Source organism: Hylobates moloch, unplaced genomic scaffold (assembly GCF_009828535.3).
Source record: "Hylobates moloch isolate HMO894 unplaced genomic scaffold, HMol_V3 SCAFFOLD_5, whole genome shotgun sequence".
In the NCBI taxonomy this organism is placed as follows: domain Eukaryota; kingdom Metazoa; phylum Chordata; class Mammalia; order Primates; family Hylobatidae; genus Hylobates; species Hylobates moloch.
Genome location: NW_026652280.1, coordinates 98,851,751 through 98,860,784, shown reverse-complemented (window position 1 = coordinate 98,860,784; position 9,034 = coordinate 98,851,751). Strand labels below are relative to the sequence as shown.

General features: G+C 57.3%; 1 long non-coding RNA gene across 1 annotated transcript; it reads left to right on the top strand.

Annotated features, from left to right (window-relative positions):
* Positions 1-3,313: 3,313 nt before the first annotated feature.
* LOC131383513 (uncharacterized) lies at positions 3,314-5,396 on the top strand. The gene is made up of 3 exons (XR_009213609.1): positions 3,314-3,509; positions 4,742-4,846; positions 5,152-5,396. It is a non-coding gene; the product is annotated as an uncharacterized LOC131383513 (long non-coding RNA).
* The last annotated feature ends 3,638 nt before the right edge of the window (positions 5,397-9,034 follow it).

Sequence of the window (9,034 nt, the reverse complement as noted above, 5' to 3'; positions counted from 1 at the left end):
CATGTCCTGCCAGCGCCCCGCCTAGGCTTGCCTGCCTCCAGGCACAGGGAGTTCATTCTCTCCCAGGAAACAGGACTTTTTGTTACAGGATGTCTTGGGCTGCAGGAGAGAGTTCTTCCCATTCCAGAACTGCTGCTACTCTGACCTTCAACTTGGACAGCCTCTGAGCAGAGAAGGAAGAGGGTGCCCACAGGGCCCAAGGGAGACATAAGCTGTTTGCCACCAACCCTAATAAGCTAGAAGCAGCCAGCACCTAGTTGCCACTTATGTCCCTGTCCCGAGACTGAGGAGTGGGGAATAGCAAGGGCATCATTGTGTGGATTAGGCCTGTGGCAGAGAAGGTTGAAGACCACCCCCCGCCGCGACCCCCACCCAAGGGCCTCTGTTGTCCTGAAGTCATTTGACCACCAGAGGGCGCGCCAAACCCAGAAGAGGAAGATGCCGCCTTCATGCCCCTCCTTAGTCCTCTATGAAGAATGAAACTCCTTCCTGCAGCCTAACCCCCTTTCTGTCTGCGTCAGCTCTGGTCCTCATGCATTCATGCCACAAGCCTGTTTTGGGCTCCTATCCACCACCACATGTCAGGCGGATGCCAGGGGTTTCAGATCTCTCATCCAGCAGAAATCCATCCCTCCAAGTAGACTGGAGCCCCCTTTCCAACACTGAAGGACTGGGACCCCCTCCGCCTTCTCCTGCCCTTCCCCTAGGCTGCTGACTACAGCTATCTCTCCCCTAAAACCAAGACCAATCAGACTTAGGAACCCAAGGAGGAAGTGGAAAGATTCCTGGGACCTAGCCCTGCAATGAGGACAAAAGGTGACCCCATCAGGCTCCACGCTCACCGTAGCTGGAGGGACTGAGCTGGGCTGGTTGGAGAGGCCAAGCACTGAGGTGAGGAGAAGCAGGTTGAGGGACAAGGCTTCCGTGGAGCCATCCCAGCTCATGTGGCCCAGTTGTGCCGCTGTCTCTTCAGTTCCCCTCCTTCCTCCACAGCCCTCCATGCCCATTGTTGGCTGTGGTAGGTGTATTGGGAGGAGACCCTTGTGTGGAGGCAGAAGGATGACTGCTGGGATCACAAAATGGTTCCTGGTCACTGTCAGCCCTTGGTAAGAGGAAGGGAGGAAGTTTGGGAGAGCTGAGGCTCCACCCCCTATTCTACCTACGAGGCCTCAGTTCCCAGCTCTGTTCTGCGTGGGCCCAGATACAGCCAGCTGGCCTGTTCTCCCCGAGAGTCCTCAGAGATCTGAAAGAAGACTTTCAGGAAGGGGGGATTCAAGGATAGGGTGAGACCTCTCCCTGCCCCAGCCCATTCTGGGTGAGGAAAGCTACAAATCTTCATTTATTCATGGTACCAGCTGGATGAGGTGGCTCACACCTATAATTCCAGCACTTTGAGAGGCTGAGGCAGGAGGATTGCTTGAGCCCAGGAGTTTGAGACCATCGTGGGCAACATAGTAGGACCCCATCTCTACAAAAAATTAGCCAGGTGTGGTGGTCTGCACCTGTAGTCCCCACTAATCAGGAGGCTGAGGCAGAAGGATCGCTTGAGCCCAGCAGTTCATTGTAGTGAGCCATGATCGCTCTACTGTACTCCAGCCTAGGTGAGAGAGACCCTAGCTCAAAAAACAAACAAAAATTCATGGCACTAACATTTTACAACCGACCCTTTCCCTCTGCTGGTTGATTCCTTCCTGACTACAACCAAATCTTCTCCAGGCCTGGAAAAATGGGCAGCTCTAGCCCAGACTGGTCATTGCTGGGGGGAGCGGCCCATCTCAATCCAGAGAGGCTTCCTGGAGAAGGGACAACTGAGCCCTCTTTAGGAGAAGGCGGTTGCCCAGCCAGGTTCCACAGGACAAAAGGGTATAGGTCTTATCATAGCCTGCCAAGATGTCCTGAGAAAGGGGCAGGGAGAGAGCTAACCCATAAGAGGTGGACCTGTGTGCCCTGTAGACAGATAGTTCCAAGCTCTATCACCTCCGTGAAGCCTCCCATGGCCCAGGCAATGATGCTGATCCCTCCCTCAAGCCCCTGCACCCTGATGCCATTCTCATTCAGGGGACTGTCTGCCCAGGACTGAACTTTCCTAAGCTAGGCCCTTGGTTTTTCACTCTATTTCCTCCTCTCCCTCCCACTACTTTACCTTGAGTGCTGGGATCGTCTCATCATGGGCCCTCCAGACCTTGTTCCACTTCACAGGACTGAGCCATTCTTTGTGGTCTGGGTGTGGGTGATTATCCCGCCACTGATTTCAGTCAGGGAGCGCAGAGGGCAGGAAAGACAGGTACCCTTGGCGCCCCTGCTCAAATGCGACCAAGCCCTTCCCTCCCCTGGAGTCCCTGCCTCAGCAGCATTGTCCCCCACATGGTGGCCCATCTATTCAGGCTGGGTCAACAGGGGGACAACTAGCAGGTCAAGGAGGTGGCAGGGACAGGGGCCAAGGGGGCTCCTTCCTCACCCCTTCAGGACAATGAGGCCTCTGCCCCTTAGGGACAGCCCCTCTGATCAGCACCATTATTCCTCTCAGTGCAGGACAATCGGACACTTGCCCGCTCATGAACTCTGTCTATCCAACCCCAATGCCTGATCTCTGGGGACAATGATGGACGAGGACACGGCCCCTGCCTGCCTCCCAGAGAAGACTGTTGCGGGGAGACAGGCTGCGCTGGGGTCAGGGTGGAAGCCCCCGGGGCCAGCGGCGTTGAGGGAAGGTTCTCCGGTAGCAGCCGCTGTTCTGGCTTGGCGCAAGTGTGTGTGGACGACAGCAGGATTTCCTGCCCGGGGACCTCTGGATAGGAGGCTCAAGGTCCCCAGGAGCCCCCAGGTGCTTCTGCCTTGTGTGGCCAGAGCCCCCTCGGCCAGGAGATAGAAGCTGCTCCTCTGACCTCTGGAGGACCCGGCACTCCGAACCCCGCGCAGCCTGGGAAAGGCCTGAGATCCCCCCTATTGGGATTCACATCACGACGCGGCGGCCCCAACTCGGGGAGGAATTAGACACGGCGTGGGTGTCCCAAGTGCGGGGCGGTGGCCGTCCCGGGGCAGACGAGCGCGGCTGCCGCGTTCCCCCACCTCACCCCGATATTCCGCTCCGACCGTCGGGATCTCCCCCACCGCCGCCTCCGGCCCTGCGGCCCCTTCTCCTTTGTCTGGCCCGCCCACTCCCAGCCGGTCGGCCGCGCCGCCCCGCGCGCCCCGGCCCGTGCGCCCGCCGCCGCCGCCGCCCAGGAACAATGCGGGCCAATGTCTCCGGGCGGGCGAGCCGGCTATGCAAATGCCCAACGGCCTGTGAGAATCCCCTTCGCCGCCGCCTGGGCTTCCACGGCCTGAAAAGGGCTGGCGGCCGGGCCTGGGTGGGGGGAGGTGGCCACTGCATAGGGATGAGCTGTTGTCCTGGAGCGCCCGGGACAGAGCGCCATTGTCTGTGCTGCCGTCGTCTGATCGCCAGTGGAGTCAGCCAGCCCGGGAGGAAGGCGGAGGGTGACCGGAACTAGGCCTTGGGGCGCAGAGAGGTGGTCATCTGTCCCCTCCACCCATACCTACTCCTCTCCCCCAAGAGCCTTGACTTTGGGACCTGGCCATGGCGGCCTCCATCTTGGCTGCCCCATCACTAGCTTGCGGGCCTGCACAGGTCTGAGCCTGAGTCTCTTGGGGTTTAAAGCTGGTCACCATTGGTGCTCCTCTTACCTTCCCTCCCTCTTAACCCCCTTCCGGCAAACTACATCCATTTATAAGCATCATATTGACCCAAAAGATTTTGACAGGTGTCTCTGAGGCCAATTCTTTCCAGAGCCCTGAGAGAAATACTTGTGGTGTCCCCAAAGCAAAAGAGATTACTGGGCAGAGATGCCCCAAGGCCCAGTCCAGGCCTTCTTTCTTTCTTTTCTCTGCCATCCACCACCAGGTAAGGAGCCCCAACTTTTTACTGGGAGAAAGGCCAGTTATGGCAGGATGAAAATAACTTCTCCAATGACGCAGAGGTGGGGGCTTGTCACACAAAGTCCCTCCCATAAGCAAAAGAAGTGCATCCCTCTACCCCAGCACAGGAGACTGTACCCATCTAACAGAAGGCACCAATCAAACGCTTGAGAATACCCGGGCAGCGGGCAGGGGAGCTCTCTGCTCAGGGCAAAGCCTGTTCCGGCTGGGAACTTGGCACTATGGACTTGAGCGCTTCCAGGCTGAGCTCCAGTGAATGGGCTGGAGTCTTTGCAAGGCACAGGACCTGAGTTCACCTTTTCTAAACCCACACTGAGACTCAGGAGCAAGGGCTTCTTTCACTCAAGTGAGATGCTGTTTTTGAGATGGTGCTTGGGCCCTTGAAGCAGTGATGTGAATCCCAATAGGGGGATCTCAGGCCTTTCCCAGGCTGCACGGGGTTCAGTGTGCTGGGTCCTCCAGAGTTCAGAGGAGCAGCAGGGCCCCACTGCTGGGCTCAGAGGCCTGTTCCTTTGTGCTCTGGCCCAGCCTTCCACCTGAGATGCAGCTCTTCCCCTCTGTCCCCCTGCCCTCTATAAAGATCCAGGTGCAGCATGCATGCCAGCCATTCCGGGGTGAGGCAGTGGGGCCTGGCTTCTGGAATAGTATTTGGAAGACTATTAGATAAGAGGAAGGTTGGGAGCAGGGACCAGGCCTAGAAGCTGAGGCATTTCATGGTGCCGAGGAGGCAGCCAGAGCTCTGTTCACCTCTATTTGGGGTAGTGGGCCCTCCTGCAACTCCTCATCCAGCCACTCTCCTATCCAGGGCACTGCTGGTCCAACTTGGAATCCCTGCACAGCATTCTGACCTGGGGCTGCACAGCCTCATGGAAACTCCTCCAGAGCCCTCAAAAGCCACCTCTGAAAGAAGGTGATCCAGCATCCCCCACCCCTCTCCTCTGCCGACCCGAGCCCCAGAGCACACGTATCCCTTCCATTGCCCTCCCTCTCCAAGGCATTAGCAGATGGTCACTCTTGCTTTAGGCAGGCCCCAGAGCTCCCTGCCTCAAAGTGTCCCTTTCCCTTTTGCCTGGATTTCCAGGGCTCTCTGGGCTGGTCTGTGGGGCCCCAGGCAAGCACCAAGCAGGCCCATCTTGGCTCTGAGGCTGAGAGAGGAAGTGGGCTTTGTTGTGCCTGGGCATCGTCTGGATTTTCCCACCCTGCTCTTCTTGGCAGGAGAGCCCTCAGCTGGAGAAGTTGCCCCCGCCCCACACCAGCATCCCCTCCTTCCCAGCTCAGCACCATCCATCTCCGTCTCTCTAGAGCAAGGAATGTGCTCCAGGACACTGTGGGGCTTGTTCCCAATCCCCTTCTAGCTCATTTCACTCGGGCTTTTATAGATTCACCTCCATCCCATGGGCTGCTGTCTGAGTTCTGGCTCTGAAGACACAGACAGAGGTTTCCCCCTCCTCCCTGCAATTCCTCACACTTCATTTTGTCCCAACAGCATCTGAGGAGGCTGCACTGTGGGGAGTCAAGGCACCATGGTGTGGGAGGCGATGTGGGGTGGGGGATGGGGGGTGGGTCCCCTTCCCCATCTTTCCAGCCCCTGGCCCTGCTGGCCTCAGCTCTGGCACTGCCCACAGCGGTTGCATTATTCCCCCGTGCTGCAGCCATCCATCCCCTCACCCGCCCTTCCTGTCCACGCCCCACAAGCCTCGATTATTGGTGAAATTAGTACCGGGCTTCTTGTTGGCGGTTGCTAATTAAGACCATTAATAAACGTGATTATTAATGCTGTAGCAGGCAGCAGCCCAGGCATCTAATCACTGCACCGCTGGCAAGCGCTGGGCCACTGGCTTCCACCCGGCTCCATCTTGGGAAGGACCTGCTCCTTTTCCCGGGCCCACTCACCTCAGGCCCTGCCAGGGGAGGATGGGTGGAGCCAAAGGCACCACGGGGGGGCGGAGGGGGGGTTCACTGAGCCTTGCAGAGAAACTGCAGAGAAACCGAGGGACAACCTGCACTCCAGGGAGCCCCCAAACTGGGCAGGCTGAGGCCAGGATGTGTGCCTGTGAAAGGCCTATGAACCCGCCTGATGCCAGCATGCGGGGTGGGCCGGGTGGTGAGTGCGAAGGCTCTGGAGAGAGCGTGGGTGGGCGCCTGCACCAGCAGCCCTGCCCTCCGGCAGCCCACAGCTCACGTGCCCTCTGGAGCCCCCCTTTGCCCGCCGCCCTGCAAACCAGGCTGTGGAGTGTGGCCCCTCCTGCCGGGTTTTCACCGTGGTTAGGGGCCATCTCAGCGAGACAGTGAGGCGCTCTCTGTGAGAAGGTAGAAGACACCTCTGACCAGAATGTTCCCCTCGGTTACTGGGCGCCCACCATGCACCAGGCCCGAGGGTACTGTCATAAACAAAAGGCAGTCTCCTCCTGGGAACTGCCCCATCACCTCAGACTGCATGAGGTCTGTCCCTGAATGTCTCCCTCACCCCTTCCCTCATCCCTTTACATGGCGTCCCACCTCACACTGCCTGTAATGAGCTGTTTAACTGTTCACACCAATGGGGCTGTGCTGTGCGGGAGGACAGCGGCTGTGTGTCCCTGAGGACAGTGGAAGCCCACTCTGGCTTTGGTGATGAAGCCTTTCCTGCCCCTGTCTCCGGGCCACCCTCCTTCCACTCCCTTCCCTGCTTTGCTGTCCCCTGCCTGACCTCCAGCCTCGGGCTACCAGAGCAGGAGGGGTGGCAAGGAGCCCTCTGGTCCAGTTTGCCCCACTTGGACCCTGTCGGGGTAGGAGAGCCTGCCTGCTCTCACCTGGGACTCAGGAGGCAGGATGTGGCCTGCCAGGCAGGGTGGGCCCTGGGGGCCTTTCCAGGAGCTGTCTGCTGCCCAGGCTTCCCCTCTAGCCCAGCCTGGCCTCTGCACCCCCTTCTGCCATCCACTTACACCCCAAGAAGTGATCCACGGCAGCTGAGGAGAGCTTGGGAAGGAACCTCCCCCATACATCTGCTTCCCCCATTCTTCTCCACCCCAACTTCAGTGTCTTGACTTTTTCCTACAGTTTTTGAAGGAAGAATCCACCAAGACTTTAGTCTCTCCCAACCCAGGGAATAAGAAGAGAAAAAAGTCCTGAAAACAAAACCCCGACAACAACCTTAAAGTAGGAGAGATTGGTTGGAAGGCTTTTAATCCCTTAATCCCTCTCAGATGGGCCTTGAGACGCTAATGATTTTCCTAATTATTCCCTCCGATTTTCCCATCGCTCTGTAAGGACCTTCGAGAAGAGCGAAATTCCAAGTGAGCGGGTGTGGGATGAATGGCAGGCCCACCTCCCCCACATCGGGCCCAGAGTCCAGGCGGCTGGAGAGGTGGGGGAAGGGCCAGGAGTGCCCCAGCTGGGGGCTTGGGCTTCTCTGCCACTGACACCCGTGTGCAGGGCGGGCCTGGGACAATGAGGCGGTCGGGGGCTGCCTGAGAGGGCCAGGTGTGGGGCTGGGGTCCCCTCAGTGTGAATGGCCCATTATCCTGCCTTGAGGATGGGAGTTGAGGGTCTCTTTGTGTCCCCCGGGAAAGGCCTCTTTGGCGATAATCACCCTGGGAGGGAGGTGGAGGTGGTGAGGAGGATCTTTAAAGGGGGCCAAACCTCCCCAGAGAACAGTTGGCCATTCAGGCCTCCAGCCCCTCTCTTGTCTCCAGCAGCCTGGGATTCAGTGGCCCATCTATGGGGGGTGGGGCAAGGGCTAGGCCAACACACATGGCCAAGCTTGGGCTCGGCCAACACACATGGCCAAGCTTGGGCTCAGGCCCCCTCCAGACTGAGCCCAGAGGTGGCTTCTCCAGGAAACCACCCCAGCCTCCCTCTCAACCCCCACCTAATGTTGGGTGCCCTGGGGCTTTGTCTCATTTCCCCTGAGACACTGAGTTCCTCTGGGGGCCAGATCTGCCTGGGAGCAGACGTTGACCTTTGACCCTGCCATGTCCTCTTTTATGAAACATGGGGATTCTCATTCCACTCCCACAAATTCCCTGTGGGATGAGGGCATTAGCCCCATTTCACAGATGACAAACTGAGCACTTAGCAGACTTGTCTAAGGTTACACATCCAGTTAGGGGCAAATTAGATTAGAGCCGGATCCTTCTTTTTTGTTTGTTTGTTTGTTTGTTTTTTGAAAGCCCTGATACTGTACCAGGTACAAGGCTTTTGTACAGGCTGTCCCTCTGACCAAAATGCTCACCTCCCAAACAACCCGAGGGCTGATTCTGCGCCTCCCTTGGTCTTTGCCTGAATCACATCCTTCATGGAAGGAGATGTCTGGGATTTGCTTCAAAATAACACAAGAAGTGGGGGAAAAGGAGGTGGGAGTGCAGATGAAACAAGATTGGCAGATGTTGAAGCTAGACGAGGGATAGGTGGGGGCTCATTATACTATTCTGTTTATATCTATTTTTAAATTTCCACAAGAAAAAGTGGAACAAAACCTGGTTTTCCCTAAGCACCTTATTTTATTTTATTTTTGAGGCAGAGTCTCGCCGTCGCCCAGGCTGTAGTGCAGTGGTGCGATCTCAGCTCACTGCAACCTCTGCCTCCTGGGTTCAAGTGACTCTTGTGCCTCAGCCTCCCGAGTAGCTGGGATTACAGGTGCCCACCACCACGCCCAGCTAATTTTTGTGTTTTTACAAAAAATTTTCATCGTGTTTTACCATTTTGGCCAGGCTGGAGGCACCTTATTTTAAATTGCAATTCACCATCCCCAGCCCAGCCTTGCCTTGTACCCTTTCCTTGTTTTTCTCCAGATCATTTATTACGGTCTGACACTCTTAAGTATTTTACCCATTTGTTTTGATTCTTGCCAGTGGGCTACACTAGGTTAAAGGTCATGGGGTCAGAGGTCTTGGGGTTCATTTGTGCAGGCCGGTTGGCAGTGCCCCAGCAAGAAGAGCAGCGCCTGGCACCGGGATGCCTTTGATCCTGTGAGTCAAGGTCTGGGTGACGCGGCATCCAGAGGCTCTTGGCCCAGTTGCCAAGGAAAGGGACGGCCTGTCAGTTGTGTTTTGGGCCTGTCGGGTCCTTCAGCACCTGGAGCCACAGCCGGAGGGTTCCTTCCCAGCACTCCCAGCCT